This window comes from Montipora capricornis, chromosome 10 (assembly GCF_036669925.1).
Source record: "Montipora capricornis isolate CH-2021 chromosome 10, ASM3666992v2, whole genome shotgun sequence".
Taxonomy (NCBI): Eukaryota; Metazoa; Cnidaria; class Anthozoa; order Scleractinia; family Acroporidae; genus Montipora; species Montipora capricornis.
This window is the reverse complement of record NC_090892.1, coordinates 52575328-52590327: the sequence shown is the minus strand read 5'-3', so window position 1 is coordinate 52590327 and position 15000 is coordinate 52575328. Positions and strand designations below refer to the sequence as shown.

Here is a 15000-nt window from a genome sequence, read left to right as displayed (position 1 = left end):
TCTGTCCCGATGGTGGAGCCAATATTAATACAATTTACCCTCTGGATCAAGATTCAAGTCTACAAAGTATCGCTCCCCTCGACTATGTTCTCCTTGTTAACATACAAAAATTTGGTTTTATCAATGGAGTTGATAATGTAAATTGGCCACCGTACAGAGATTCTAAAAGCTGACGTTTCGAGCGTTAGCCCTTCATCAGAGCGAATCGAGGGATTATGGGTTACGTGTAGTTTTTATAGTAGAGTAGGAGCTACGCTATTGGTGGTAACATGGCAACGTGAAAAATAGGAATATATTAGGTAAATGAAAAGCGTTCGTTAATACCGTGAGGATTAAGGGTGCCGATTTGAAAGATGAATTTTTGTTCCAGATTCTTGCGGCTTTCAGTCGTACCTAGATGTAGGGAAAGGCCGCAGACATCCATGTGTTTTTTGGAGTGGTTAGGCAGATTAAAATGGCGAGCGACTGGCTTAGACGCACCCTTGTCATTCTTCTCAACATTGCGAAGGTGTTCGCGGAATCGGTCACCTAGTCGTCTACCTGTCTCACCAATGTATAATTTATTGCATAACGTACAGGTTATGCAATAAATGACATTTGTGGAGGTACATGTGAAACTATCGATGATCTTAACAGATCGCTTAGGTCCCGATATCTTGCTAGTGTTAACAATGAAAAGACAAGTTTTGCATCGTGAGCGCGCGCATTTGAAAGTGCCGGGTTGCTCGTTAGTTTTGAGCGCGCTTCTAACTAAAAAGTTGCCTACGTTTTTGTCGCTTTTGAATGAAATAAGTGGAGGTTGCGAAAAGATTCTACCAGTCTCGGGATCATTTTGGAGTAATTTAAAATTACTAAGAATGATGCTTTTGACTGCGTGATTATGAGGATGGAAAGTGAGGGTGAATGGAATTCTGTCATTCTTATCTTTTTGTGACGTTTGTAGTGATGACTGTCGATCAAATTGTTGGGCGCGATGATGGCCCGCTTTGACCACAGAGACAGGATAGCCACGTTTTTCGAAGAACTGGCACATCTCCTCTGATTTGCTGGAAAAATCGGAGTCATCATTACATAGACGTCGAAGTCCGAGAAATTGAGAATAAGGGATGGAGTTCTTGACATGTGATGGATTTGACTATGAATATAACAAATAACTGTGTTAATCAGTAGGTTTGTAGTGCACACTATTACATAGCACGTTGCCTCTAATAGAAACTTTGATTCAAAGTTTCTATTAGAGGCAACGCACCTTACCGTGGTCACCCAACAAACTTTGACAATTACGTGTAAATACGTCAACTCAACAACCCATTCAACGGTGTTTAACTTACAACCGTGCGAACTTTGCAAGGTGGGGTTGACTGTCAATCAAATTCGCACACCCTTATCGGCGGATAATTTGTAAGAAACTTTGTTAGGTGGCCACGGTATGGCGCGTCGCACTGTAATTTACGGCTAAATAAATGGCATTGTATATTACAGACGACAACCTTAGCCGTTAATTTACGTCTAAGTAAGTGCCTTCTTTTTTGCAGACGATAAACTTAGCCGTTAATTTACGGCTAAAGAAGGGGCCTTGTACCTGGAACCCTCAGGGAAAAAAGGAAGAGGGGCCGACCAAGAATCTCGTGGCGCCGTGAGATAGGGGCAGACATGAGGAGAAATGGCTACACGTAGGGAGAACTGCAACGATTGGCCCAGGACCGTGATGACTGGAGGGTGCTTATCGGTGGCCTTTGCCCCAGACGGGGCTACAAGCAATGATGACGATGATATACAGAATGAGTTTTTGCCTAAAACCTTTGCATGAATGTAGAGTAAGTTTAATGCAAAAAAAAAGAAAAAGAAAAAAAGAAAAAGTTTAATGCAAAATTTTCACTTATGGATATACTCGTTTTATAGGGGTATACAAGGGTATTGGACGTGGTCTCCCCGTACACAGGAAAGGCGGCCATTTTGGTGTTCCTAACTTGAGTTCCCCTCGCAAACGTTTTCTTTGTGCTTACATCCACCACTTAACCTCAATTTTTTCCTTTTACTTTGTTGTCAGGACGATAGGGACAAAAAATGAACCAAAATGTCTGTCCATCGCTTTTTCTCATTCAACTTACTGTTCGTGGCTTTTCTTGTTTTTCTTGTTCGAGATCACCCTTGCTCAAGGTCCTCATTGCGCTCAGGTCTTATAATCGCGATGTAATTAATTGTTTCGTAAGCAGTCAGGGAGATGTGTGAATTTTCACCCGTGTCATCAAAAAGGTGACTTGGCAAAATCCTCTAAATGGCTCTTGGCCTGTTGTCTTTAGTGTACCTAAGCACACTCTTACAAAATGGATCAAATTTCCGAAGATCCAAAGGAAAGGCGATATATCCCGTAAAAGGTGGAAACAGGGAGAAGTCATACTTTTGAAGAAATTGATCAGTCCAGGAGGACCGATGTGAAGCGAACGAAACGAGATAAAATTGTTGTTCAACAGTTTTTACAAATATCTATAAATGCTTACAAACTAATTTACATAGTTAGTGTTGCTTTAGTCTCGTTTATCACTTGATTACAAAATACAATATTTCCTACTCGAGAACGATAAATGTACATATAACCTGTCCGATTGGCGACTGGGGTATAGCAACCCAGTTTATACCTAATTTTCGACGACAAGGCTTTTATCGCACGTTCTTCATAATTTTGCCCCCTAGTCAGAGAGTTCGATATCTGATCTTATGATTCTGAATTTAGTCTCGCCTACAATTTTTCGTTTGGTGAAAACCTTCCATGCATCGACCAAGCTTCAATTAGGCAACTTTACTGCAGGCATCACTTTCATAATGAACCCCAACCGATTTCTGTCCATCGTTTATGGCCATTTCTCAGAGGACTCTTCAAAGCATTTGTGAGGATGAACATGCGCACGTGTTGCGTAGGAGGCTGTCACGTGCTAGCAACCTGTTCTTCGTCTTCGCTACTGACGTCACCCTCGTAGCCTCTCTCTTCCTTTACCATTGGATGACTGTGGTCACGAGTCTGAACTTTACGGAGAGAAGAGCGGTCGAAATGATGAATAGAAAGCTGAAAAAGAAAATCAACGTCAATGAAAAGAAAACAAAATAAACGAACGATGTTGACTTGGGTATAATTGGAAAAATGAATGCAGCCGAAATTGGGAGCGGACGGCTCGGACGAAGGGCGAAACGTCAGGCGTTTAATCTTTTTAAAGTGGTAAATCATTTGATAAAACTAAATTTTTTTATACCATAATAGCCAGGGTTCTCAAAACAGAAGAGAAACCTGTTCCCCCGGCTTCCAATTTACTATTCCAGAACATCGAGATGCAGGACACTCGTGGGTTCGTGGGTTGCATGTCCTGCACACTATTTGGGGTACAGTCTGTTTTTACACTGGCTTTCAGTGGGTTCTGTTCGCGTTAGGGTCGATTTCCGCGGCTCACTCGAGTTCAGGTATCCTCCCCGAGAAGAGACGGCCGTGCCTTCGGGGAGGAGCGCGAGCTCCGGTTCCCGAACAGGGGCTGCTAGCGTTTGCCTTCAACGAAATTCTGGTTGGTTGGCTCTACAAGAGGTTACCAAAAAAAAAAAAACGTATTTTCTCTTTTCCTTCACGGGACCTGCGACCACGATTTTTGACCAAAAGAAAAGATACAATTTCGCAAAAACTACAGAGCTTGATTCTAGAGGTATTCCTAAGGTAACAGTTTGAGACAGTAACATGGCCCCCATTTTTTCTCGCTACACCAACATAGTCGCTGCGACGTCGTGTGAGGAGGTTTACAGAAGGTCACGCAAGCCCTGTTGGTGTTCAAAGGAAACGAATAGCGGGGATTTTGCGTGCCCTGGGGCCTGTTTCTCGAAAGTCGCGAAAACTGTTCGGGCCCGAAAAGGCCGTTGTGGAACTGCCAACCGCTGAGTGTGATGTTGTAACATGTTTTCAAGGGAACAAAAAGCAAACTGACTGTAAAGTTTGCCGACTTAAATCCTCTCCGTTCTTGAGATACAAAGGGAATTCTGACCCCTCAAAATGGCCCGTAAATTTCCGGGACTTTCGAGACACGGGCCCCAGAACACACATAGCTTGAAAAGAAGGTCTTTTGACAAGTTTTCAAAACCAGAAAGAGAACAAAAGAATCGCAACGTATAATGTCTCGAAACGTTTTCCTTTTGCAGATACATAGAGATTTTTGTCTCCGGAAATGTGCTCGAACAGGTTCGGAACTTCAAGAAACCTGGCACAGACCAGATCCAATTAAAACATTCTAGAGTTGAGCTTTTCAAGAAAAGTTTCAAGAGATGAGCTCCTAATTTTGAACAAAACTAACAAAGGGTAATTGCTGATAGGGTTTCAAACGACTAGGCTTAACCAAATCCTCCGCGATGCGAGGTTTTTTTTTTAACACTCTTTTGTCCCAGAGAAACAACGTGGCGCTGGTCACGTGAGTGAAAAAGCCCTTTTGATATGAAATTACTTGGTGTTTAAGTTGGAAGTCGATCAGCGGCGAACTTTTGTCAATCGTCTCTATTCTCCTCAGGGATGTGCGTCTAAAAAGAAAGAAAAGACCGTGAATATGGAAAAACGATACTGACAGAGCACCACTCAAACCCCTTGCCATTGTGTTCCGTACCCCACCCGGAAGATTTCAAAGATAACACCTCGACTAAAAACTTCGCATGTCTCACTGGCTAGCTTTCTTGACTATAATGAAACCTTAGCGTGCAAGAAAATAGACTACTTGTAAAGTCAAGAGAAAATGAGGGGACAGAGAGGGAGGCTCAGGGCATTGGTCGGGATATGTCATGTCCACGAAAGTTATTTTTAGAGCGGAAGTCTGTCTTCCGAGACGTCCGCATACAGGCTTGCCTCGCTCTCAGGTTCTTAGTGAAAAGAGAAAATGGCGGCGCACGTAGAAGGCTAATGGATTTATATTCATTCAAACATCAGACCGAGGTTGGCCTGCATGCGGACGTCTCGGAAGACAGACTTCCGCTCGCGCTCGTCTAAAAATAACTTTCGTGGACATGACATATCCCAAGGGCTGGACCAGGAGCCTCCCTCTCTGTCCCCTCATTTTCTCTTGGTAAAGTAGAATACACTACGAGCGGAGGAACGTGTCATACTTTGCTGAGATCGTCAAGGATGGTCATTGAACTGCTGTCCTTAAAATGGTATAACGCAATCAACTCCTAAACCTTTGAAATTTTGGTCATTACCGAATCAATCTAAATCACTACCTGTCAAAAGATTTGACCGCCCTGCCAATATCTTGTAATCGCTCCACATCACCACGCTCTAGGCGCTCAAACAGTTTATTCAATCTTTCGTGAGGCGGGAGAGGCTCAGCCCTAGACTCGTCTCTGAGTGGCGCAGAACTAGGTGGTCCAGAGGCACTCGTGAGAGACGATAGCTGTTTCTTGTCTGCTTTCGCTGAAATTGAGTTGGACCGATTCTTTGGTAAAGTTTCTTTATCTATGTTACCTGACGAAAAAGACAACAGTAAAAGAAATTCAAAAGAGAACCGAATCGGTGAGCTTTCTTGCGGTAGGCCCACAACAAGATGTGAAGAAAAACTACGAACTACGAACGCGTCCTTGAGTATCGTTGAGTCGCATCCTTTAACCCTTTGACTCTCAGAATTGATCAGTATGTAAATTCACCTCACAATTTCAAACCACTGTTTGGCAAACAAGTACTGAAAATGAAAATTATCATCAGCTTAAAGGTATGATCCTGGTATCAAAAGCAAATTCTCATGACCAACCAACGAAAAAATCTATAGAAGTAGTTAGGAGAACGAATTCTTGGATCATGGGAGTCAAAGGGTTTAAGACTGTCATCATACGTCATTGGAGTGACATCTACATCTACATGTTCCAGCACTCGGCAAAGTCCCTTTTTGGCTTATGGCTGTTTCTGCTTAGGTGGCCTCATACACCGTAAGCCTTTTTTGGAGACATCACGCCAAGCCGGCCACTTCTGCTGGAGAGAACAGGACAGCCACAACACCGGGGACTCCATCCCCTACTCTTATCGAATAGTGTGTGGGTTCTTTAACGTCCCACAGGGATCTTATGAACATAGAAGATATTTGTGAGACGGGGCCTACGGTTTATAGTCCTTATCCGAGAAGACTTGAAAGTGTAACCATTTGCAGATGAAATTACAAAGGCAGCACTTTCACCACAGTTATTTTAAGATCATGAGTGTTGATCCGGCCGGGGTTCGAACCCGCGACCTCCCGCATGACAGTCCGATGCTCAACCAACTGAGCCACCGGTGAGCACGAGAAACAAAGACCAGTTAGAGATGAATTTTTATCTTCAAGCCATTCAAAGCATCCAGCGAATTGGCGCCTGGAAAGAATGGGACAATGGGGGTAAATGGGATTGTTTCGATTAGGTGCTCCTCCTTTGCTGCAAATAACCTTCGACAAGCAAAATTCTATTCACGTGACAATTCCCTAGCGAAAGTGCCTGGGGAATTTTCGTAGTCTAGGTTCCAGGCTGCGAGAGGGCGATTTGACCTTCACACAATCTCGCAGATTGCCCATCAACCGACTCAAAACAAATTAATGAATGGATTTCTTGCAAAGAACATCCTTACCCAGGTTTTGTGAAGTATGAACACTGTAACTCAGTTTGTTTCTTCGAACACTGAAGCTGATACTTTCTGCTTGGTCCAGGGCTCGTATTACATCATCACGCTGGGAGAAAAGTATTCAAATTTAATCACACTCAAAACTGACATAATTCGGTCATAAATCGGGTCTAAACAGTCAAAATTAAGCCAAAAAAGATCAAGAGAAAATCAAGAGGCAGGCGGAGTGAGTATGGCATAGGCCCGATTTGGAGTTTCGCAAATATTCTTAGAAATGGAGACGTTCGCAGCTCCACGAGTTTTGTAAACCCATTGGGAAGAGACAATATGGAGTTGTGATATAGAACCTCATGCAGAACGAAATTTATAGTTTCTTGTAGTCAAGAGCGTCTGATGCCTATGCGGACGTCTCCGGGAAACACACTTCCGTCCGTGCAAAGACCTCTCAAAATCTGTTGGATTCAAAGACCACGATGAATTCAACTAAAGATTGAAAAGACGAAAAAAGTAAAAGCGAAAAGACGAAAGAAAAAAAGGGAGCGACTTTTGACAGTAGTCTACGATGTCATACCTTGGCACTTACCTGAGCATATTGTAAAGGCGTTAATTCTATTTTGTTTCGTATTCTGACAGATGCACCATTCTCCAGCAACAAATTGACAAGTTCGACAAAGTTAAATCTGAACAAAAGAAAGAAAAAAACTTGAAAGTTTGTTCACTTTGATGGGTGTTTCGCGAAGTGGCCGTGCTGTGGCGGCCAGGGGGGCACGTTGTTCGATGCCTGGTTAACGCTTACCGTTGGTTAATAGATATCAGGTTTCCATGGTATTTAATGCTGGTTGGGCGCTAACCATGCCTCGAGCATCCCGGTTCAGGGCACAAGGAGAAGAGAGGGAAAAAATTAGTTCAAGAGAATCTTCCCACTACTTCTCTCCAATAAATCGTGTTCTGACAGCGTCCTAACCAGAAGAATACCGCTGAAAGTACAATTTCCCTATTACTTAGATTCTGAATTACTAGGCCTGGAGATTGGCTAAAAATCTCGCCCGCGCTACTTTCTCAGCAACCAATCAGAGATCCTTAGGGCCGGTTGCATTTATTTGCTTTGCGTTATGATTGGCTTATTCAATTGTCTGTGTCCGTTGTGATTGGCCAAAATCAACAACAGCTCTGTCATATATTTTACCGATAGAGCTACTTTCCCTTCTCTTCTATTAAGACAACGCAGTTATCTCTGCAATCTTTAGATTATTTCGAAACGAGAAAGACAGTGCAGTCAAAGACCGTCAATGTCTTCGTGGAGGCTTCGAGTCCAAATCCCGCTCTGCTCATTGACTGGATTTCTCTTTCGTTCCCGAATACAAACACCAGATTACGTTAAAAGCCAATCAGTTGCACATTGCCAACGGGGATTGTTCATTTTTTGTTTGTTTTTCAACATTGATGTTTGACTTTAAAGCATTTCTTTCACTGATCGCTTCTGTGAAGCATATTTAAGTATATCCTCAAAAAATGCGCTAGGAATTTAAAAAATATATCTTTTGGACGAAAGCTACCACACTTTCTTTACCTCGCTGCCTCGTGTAGTGGGGTGTTTCCTCGGTCATTCGTTACATTTACGCCTGCTCCATGCTATAGCAAAAAACACAACAAGACACTCTTAATACAAATTAAACTAAGTTCTTCAAAGCTGCTCCTATTTACTTGTGAAGTGAATAATTCAGGTTCTATTGACGTACTTATTCTAAACGCCGACAGACCTTTGCGGAAACTGAGCTTTACCATGTTATTAATGTGTAGCTCGGACGGCTATCAGACCACAAAGCATAACGACGTTCACAGTTGTTACGATTGAAACAATAAACTTAAATTCCCGCTGGCACCAAAAACAGCTGATTCCTTGGACTAATGCTTTGGCTTATGCCAATGCATATAAAAGAAACATTCGTGTAGCTCGCTAAAATTATGAAAATATTCTATCAGCGCCTCGCACAATGCGTATACACAAAAATTACCGTGAAAATGAAAGTTATTCCTTCCTCTTAGCCTTATGCTTTTGTCCGCCTCGGTTTACACAGCTCAGGCTTAGTCTCTGTTTATGCTTTCGCCAATCGATATTATAACCGTGTAAACCAGCCCGTAATATGAACCCGCCATATGTATACATGGCTAGGTCATGTGAAGATTCTGTGCAGCAATAATGAGACAACGCGGCAGTTGAGGAAGCGCATTTCCGAATGTGCCTTCATTCAGGGAACTAGCACTGAGAAAAGAAGCAATTTTCAGACTCCGTGAGGTTCCGACTTCGATTACTCCAACGAGCATGAAAGGAAAACAAAATCAATGATACAGAGTCTTTGATTACATTACTCGGGATACCCACACAAGTTTTGCGCCGGTGCGCTTGTTTGTCTTCCGTCGTTTGACTCAAAACTGGTGAGAGAAAAGAGGACTAGGCTTGCAGTCTAACGGCTGGTTCATACGAGCGACACACACGCAAACGCATACGCAAGGAAGTTCACACGTCGAACGCAAACGCAAGCACATTGAATACGCACGCGTATCCCAGGATGGCGGACGAAGTCAACCCTAGAGGTATGGAACGAGTATTTTTCACCTTGCGTTTGCGTTACACTGGTTTACACTTAAGAAATGCATTTACGCAAGCGCAGACGCAAGCGCAACCAAATGGAAATGTTTTCATTTCTTACGTCGGTGCTTGCCTTTGCGTCGCTAGTGTGAACAAGCCTTAAACAACCTTGGGCATACAAACGTTATTTGATGACCACTCGGAGGAGAGGCAATTCGCCTTTGTCACACGGCGGCCATATTGTCCCAGGAGACCAAAAGAGCTTTGTTTTACCACGCCAAGCCTCACCCCCATGGTTTCCACTGAGCTTGGCATGGTAAAACAAAGCTCTTTTGGTCTCCTGGGACAATATGGCCGCCGTGTGACAAGGGCGAATAATAGCAATAAGAAACAGATACGTCATTTTACCACTATAAGGACAACAGCAGGATCCCGATGCCCGGCAAAACAGCAAAGGTGCAAGGGCGTGTTTCCTTTGTAGTCTTTAATATTCACTTTCGCTTGGTGACTCAGCAAAAGACCAGCAACCTAAAGACAAACAAAACCATTAATTGATTATTTATCGATTTGGGTGATTGCCAACATAGTCGGACACTTGGCAACCGAAGCTAGTTTAATGACTTAGCTTCCACGAGTCTCCTTAATCTCACTGGCAGAGCATCCGAACTAATAATTGGAAGGTCGTAGGTTCGACTCCTGTTCGGGCGTACTCGGGTTTTTTCCGAGTATCCCCGAGCCACCACTGACGAGTCTCCTATAGCTCAGTGGCAGAGCATCCGAACTAATAATCGGAAGGCCGTAGGTTCGACTCCTGTTCGGGCGTACTCAGGTTTTTTCCGAGTATCCCCTGAGTCACCACTGACATACATCTCTTTATTCGTTTACCGGGCTTAACATTGACTACCACCGCAACAGTTGATAACGTGGATGCCATCACATTTGAAGGCAGCTGGATGAAGACCTACAATAGGACAACATAAATGAGATACTGAGCTGAAGAATGTCAGAGATCTGAAAAGTTACAAGTGAGATGGAGCTTTATGCTATCCGCTTTCACCCCGTTTCAAACCGTCGTCCACCGGATTTATTGCTCAACCTTGTTTAGCACACAAGGAAGATAACTGCTTCTATTTGTGCCATTGCTCTATGCCGGCGGGTGCGTGGCCCACGGAGGCAGAGGCGCTGTTACAATCGGGAATGTTCTTCAGACAGATTGCCCGAAAGGTGTTAACACTGTGCAACGTTTCTTGCAAGATAAAGGAACATTTTCATCAGCTGATGCCACAAACCGTTGAGCAATAAGTTTTAGGACAGATGTCACAAAACGCAATGTTTACCCGAACTTTTCGGCGGCAATTCATGGCGGGAACACAAAAAAGGGTGGTGTACGCTACATACCCTAGGATGATTGTACTGACAAGCAAAATGCAGTGGTGCTCGCATCTGAGTGTAATTCTTCGCATCTGTCAGGGCTCCTCGCCGTAACAGCAGTCTTGTCATTTCGTCGTATCCTCGGACGGCGGCCACGTGTAGCGGTGTCATACCTTCACCGTTTCTGACATTTGGATGAATTGTTCTCTCTGCCGCTTCACGCGATTTCTGAAACAGTGAGCATTGCGAACAGGCGTATTAAAATGCCAATTTAGCACACAACATGATAAATGTAATTGCAGCGGATATAAAGTGCACCCACAAAACCGTAAATGGCGAAGTAGCAAGAGTTCCCAACCCCACCCACACCCCGACAGAGTGGCTTGGGCTCCTTAAGTGCTTTTCAAGTTAGTTTGATGGATCCGGTCAGAGACAGGCTGGATCAGGGGGAAGGGGGAGAGGAAAAACCAGTTCACGTTTACCCGAGCTAAGCGCCGGCTGCATTTACAGGGTTTCCGCTGTGATTATTAGCGTCCACTTAAATTTCTTTGTTGTTTGGCAGTCGGCACTCAAAATTAAAAAAAAGAACGCTTCATGTTAGTTGAGTTTGTTGTTCGTTAAGGGGTTCACTCCAGGCATTCAAATTTTTTCACATCTCATTTTTTTTCATGGAGGAACAATACCATGATGCCTTCGGTGTATTCGTACCGAAATTCATCAGCAAATTTTATTATAAACTTCTCATTTATACAGCCACCTTTTGCCACTTGCTACATTTGTCACATTGACATAATGGGTGACAGAGATCCTGCTCTGAGCGTGGCTGTTCGCCCGAATCCTCCTCGTCTTCTTCATCGTCACTTGGGCCCAGTTTATACCGAACCTGCCACAAATAGTTTAAAAGAAACATAAACTGTCGAACCTCTTGCGAGTTTAATCAAGGAGTTTATTTCTCTACTCCCAAAAGTTGTTCAACGCTGACATTAGGCAAAACTTAAGCAAAAGAAAGTTTCAACCCAAAAAGTTGAAAATATGAAACAAAACTTTACGCTAATCCTGGATTAACTTCATCGGCTTTCCGGAACAACCGAGCCCTGCACTGCGGACTAAGTTAGCACGCACAAGGGGAAAATCAGTTTTCAAATAACGAGAAGGGGTACGCTTATTCAAGCGTTGGCCGTCGCCGTCGCCGTCGCGGGTTCAATTCCCAGCCTGGTCAGAGTTTTTCTCCGTCCTTGCGTGGTCCTATTTTCATTCCTAGGGCTAACGCTTGGATGGATTACAAGGGAACAAAGATGACACTTAAAATTATATTACAGATATCTCAATCTAAAGATGGTTCGGTTCGTGTAAAACGCTGTGACGCAAAGACATCACGGCTGAGCTCCTAACTGGCGCAACTTTTCTTCGAAAGTTTGCTTTTTGCGATATATTAGGAATGGTCTGCTGTCCGCCAAAAACTACTTGAAACTTGGAAAATCGCTTAAGCCTCTCTTTGAAAGAGAGAATCTGCGAAGACTTTGTAATGAAAAGTAGTCTTCATTTGCATGGGAGGAATAACGTCTTGGAGAAATATTCATCGGTAATGGCTTGAGCATACACGGTAAAAAAAAAAAGTAATTTCCCCTAATCCGTGAGCAGTATCTGTTTTTCCTCCTACGCTTTATGGACACGAGAATGTTATTATTTTTTTTCTCTTATCTTTTTTGTTTCACTGTTATGTGAACAGCTCGGAACAGCCTAGACCTTCGTCAAATGAGCTGGTGGCACAAAAAGCCCGGATCCAATTGGTCCTCGGTCCTCCACTCAAAATTTGCACTTCGTTTGCATTTCCACCCGCGCATTGGACCCGAGGATAAATGCACGAGAGCTCACAGTGGAGACAAAAAAAATTAAATTAAATATAGCATAAGACGCCTTTCTTAAATAAAGAGCCTTTTCGCAGAAGTGATCAGCGGCCGAGAGAACAAAAAGATACCATGCAATATGATAGCTTCTCAAAGATGACCGCAGTTACGTCATGCGCATACACTCTATACACTAAAGTCAACTCAAAAGTAACTATTAACTTTCTACCATTTCTACATCTTCATCACAAACTGTTCGGATAAATCGGTCAATCTAAAACGAAAAAGAAAAGGTCAAGAGTGAAACAAAGAATCATTTTTTTGAACTCGCTAGGGGCAACATAGAAAAAAAATAATGTTTTACGGCAATGTCACAGCTAAGGAGAGAAATCGCATGTTTTGAAAGTCTGACCAACGGGTTTAGTAAATCAAAAATAAATAATGCATACAGGACTTCTCGTCAATCGTAGTGCGTAAAATGTCCCGCGATTGGCAGAGCTCGACACATTTTTCCGCCCTTAGAGATGACGCCCCCTTCCCCAAAGGCCTTTTTCTCACGCTTGACTACATTACTACTTTTTTTTCATTTTCTCGAAAGGTTTTTATTGCCCAATTTCAAGCGAAATACTATAGTTGCAAGTTACATCTCTCTTTTCAATTTTCAAACAGGTACGCCAGCACATACATTCAGAGAAAGTGCCCCCACCTAACAACTCAACATAACACTAACATGTAAACAGACAATTAGTAAACAGAAACCTTAAGAAATAAATAAAATCATTAGTTCTTTCTGGTTCTTCCCAAATCGATAGTCATGACAGCGCAACGTGGCATGCCAAAGGTTACATGAAATTACAACCTGAGGAATAGACACATCAGGAACATAACATAAGCACCATAACTCATCGTCAACTTCAAGTGGCACTATGATCAAAAATCACTTATTTTTCTTCTTCAAATTTTGAAAGTGTACGATGTGTTTGCTTAACACCTGCCTGACAAAACTTACCGATTGGACCTCAGAGGGTTGGATCTAGAGAAAGGTGACGTCATTCACTCAAAAGACCAAAATTTCAGCGTGTAAACTCAGTTTACTACGTATGCGAAACACGAGTTTAAAAACTGAAAGCGCGAATCTCGTGTGCTGCATATTAATTCAGTCGCGTACAAACGCATTGCATTCTTAAACTAGCGAGTCTTTGACGTCATTTTTTCCTCGATCCAGCTCTCTCAAGATTTTAAAGTAATGGCGAACGATTAAATAGGAAAATTCCAGTTACAATAAACAAGTGTCTTTCTGAAATTAAGGCTTAAAACCTGGGTCACTTATGTTTGGTTAACATAGTTTTGAAATCCAAAGGAAAAAAGAAGATTTGATTTTTTTATCATAGTACCTCTTTAAGTCGCCTGATTTCTGCTTTAATCATAACCATTACAATTTTCTCAAATTTGATTGGTGCATTAACTGCCTTATTTTTTCATTAATTGTGTAGGGTTGTAATTGGACAGTGAAATCGGACAGTTGACTGTAATCGGACTGTTACATCAGCCAATCATATTAAGTGCACTCACCTTAATCCACCAATCACAGAATTCACCACAATAACCATAGCAACAACCACTTACCCTTCCAAACTGGGGACTTTCCAAAATAAATGAATTTGTAACATTAGACAAAGAAATTGTAAAGGTTATGATTAATTGGTAACAGGACTTCGGGTCGTCCAATTCGTGTTGTCCAATCATACTCTTGATTAAACAAATCGGACTCCCGCTACGCGTTAGTCCGATTTTGTTAATCACTCGTATGGTTACAGACCGAATTGGACTCCACTCAGTCCATTTAACATTATGAATTGTACTCTACTCAGTCCTATTACCATTATTTAAAAATTGGAAATTACAAAACAACGATTCGCACCTCTTTTGCCCTTTCTTGATCCTTTGAAATATGATTTGGAAATTCCTGGGCCTGCATTAGCGGAGGTTCGGAGATTGCCATCGACTTTAAACAATGCAAACAAGAATGATGACGATAATGGTGATTTAAAATAAACAAAACACAAGCAAAACAAAACGTATATAACACTTACTCTCACACGATAAGACAACATAAGCTCTTGTTCTTTGCTTGCTTCTTCGATAGCATCAAAAAAAATTTCTGTTACCTTTAGAACAAAACCAAATCAAACCACGTGTTACCGAAGAAGCAACCCATAAGGGATGAATGCAACTGTCAGCGGATGACCTCTATGGTTCGCCTAAGGCCTATACACCTTAGTCCAAAATGGCCACCATTTTTGTGTTCTTTTATTTGCTTGCAAATCGCCCCATGTTGCCTCTTTCAAGGTTAAATATTCTTTTGAATTGTTAGCTTAAGAACAAGGCAGCAAGGTATATACCACTGAAACACCAAACGGGCGCGAATCGTTCATGACTTGTGAACGAATTGTTTTATAGTTGTCCAAATAACATGTTCTTTATAGTGAAGAATCTTGAACTCAGAAAAACAAGCCAGATGCCGAGAAGGTGTTCCATGGGATTTAAAAATGACTGCAAGGAAAATAACCGAGAAAATTTCAAAGGTGTGCGAG

General features: G+C 42.4%; 1 pseudogene; it reads right to left on the bottom strand.

Annotated features, from left to right (window-relative positions):
- Nucleotides 1–2460: 2460 nt before the first annotated feature.
- Nucleotides 2461–15000, bottom strand: part of LOC138021345 (ankyrin repeat domain-containing protein 27-like) — a 51132-nt pseudogene continuing 38592 nt past the window's right edge.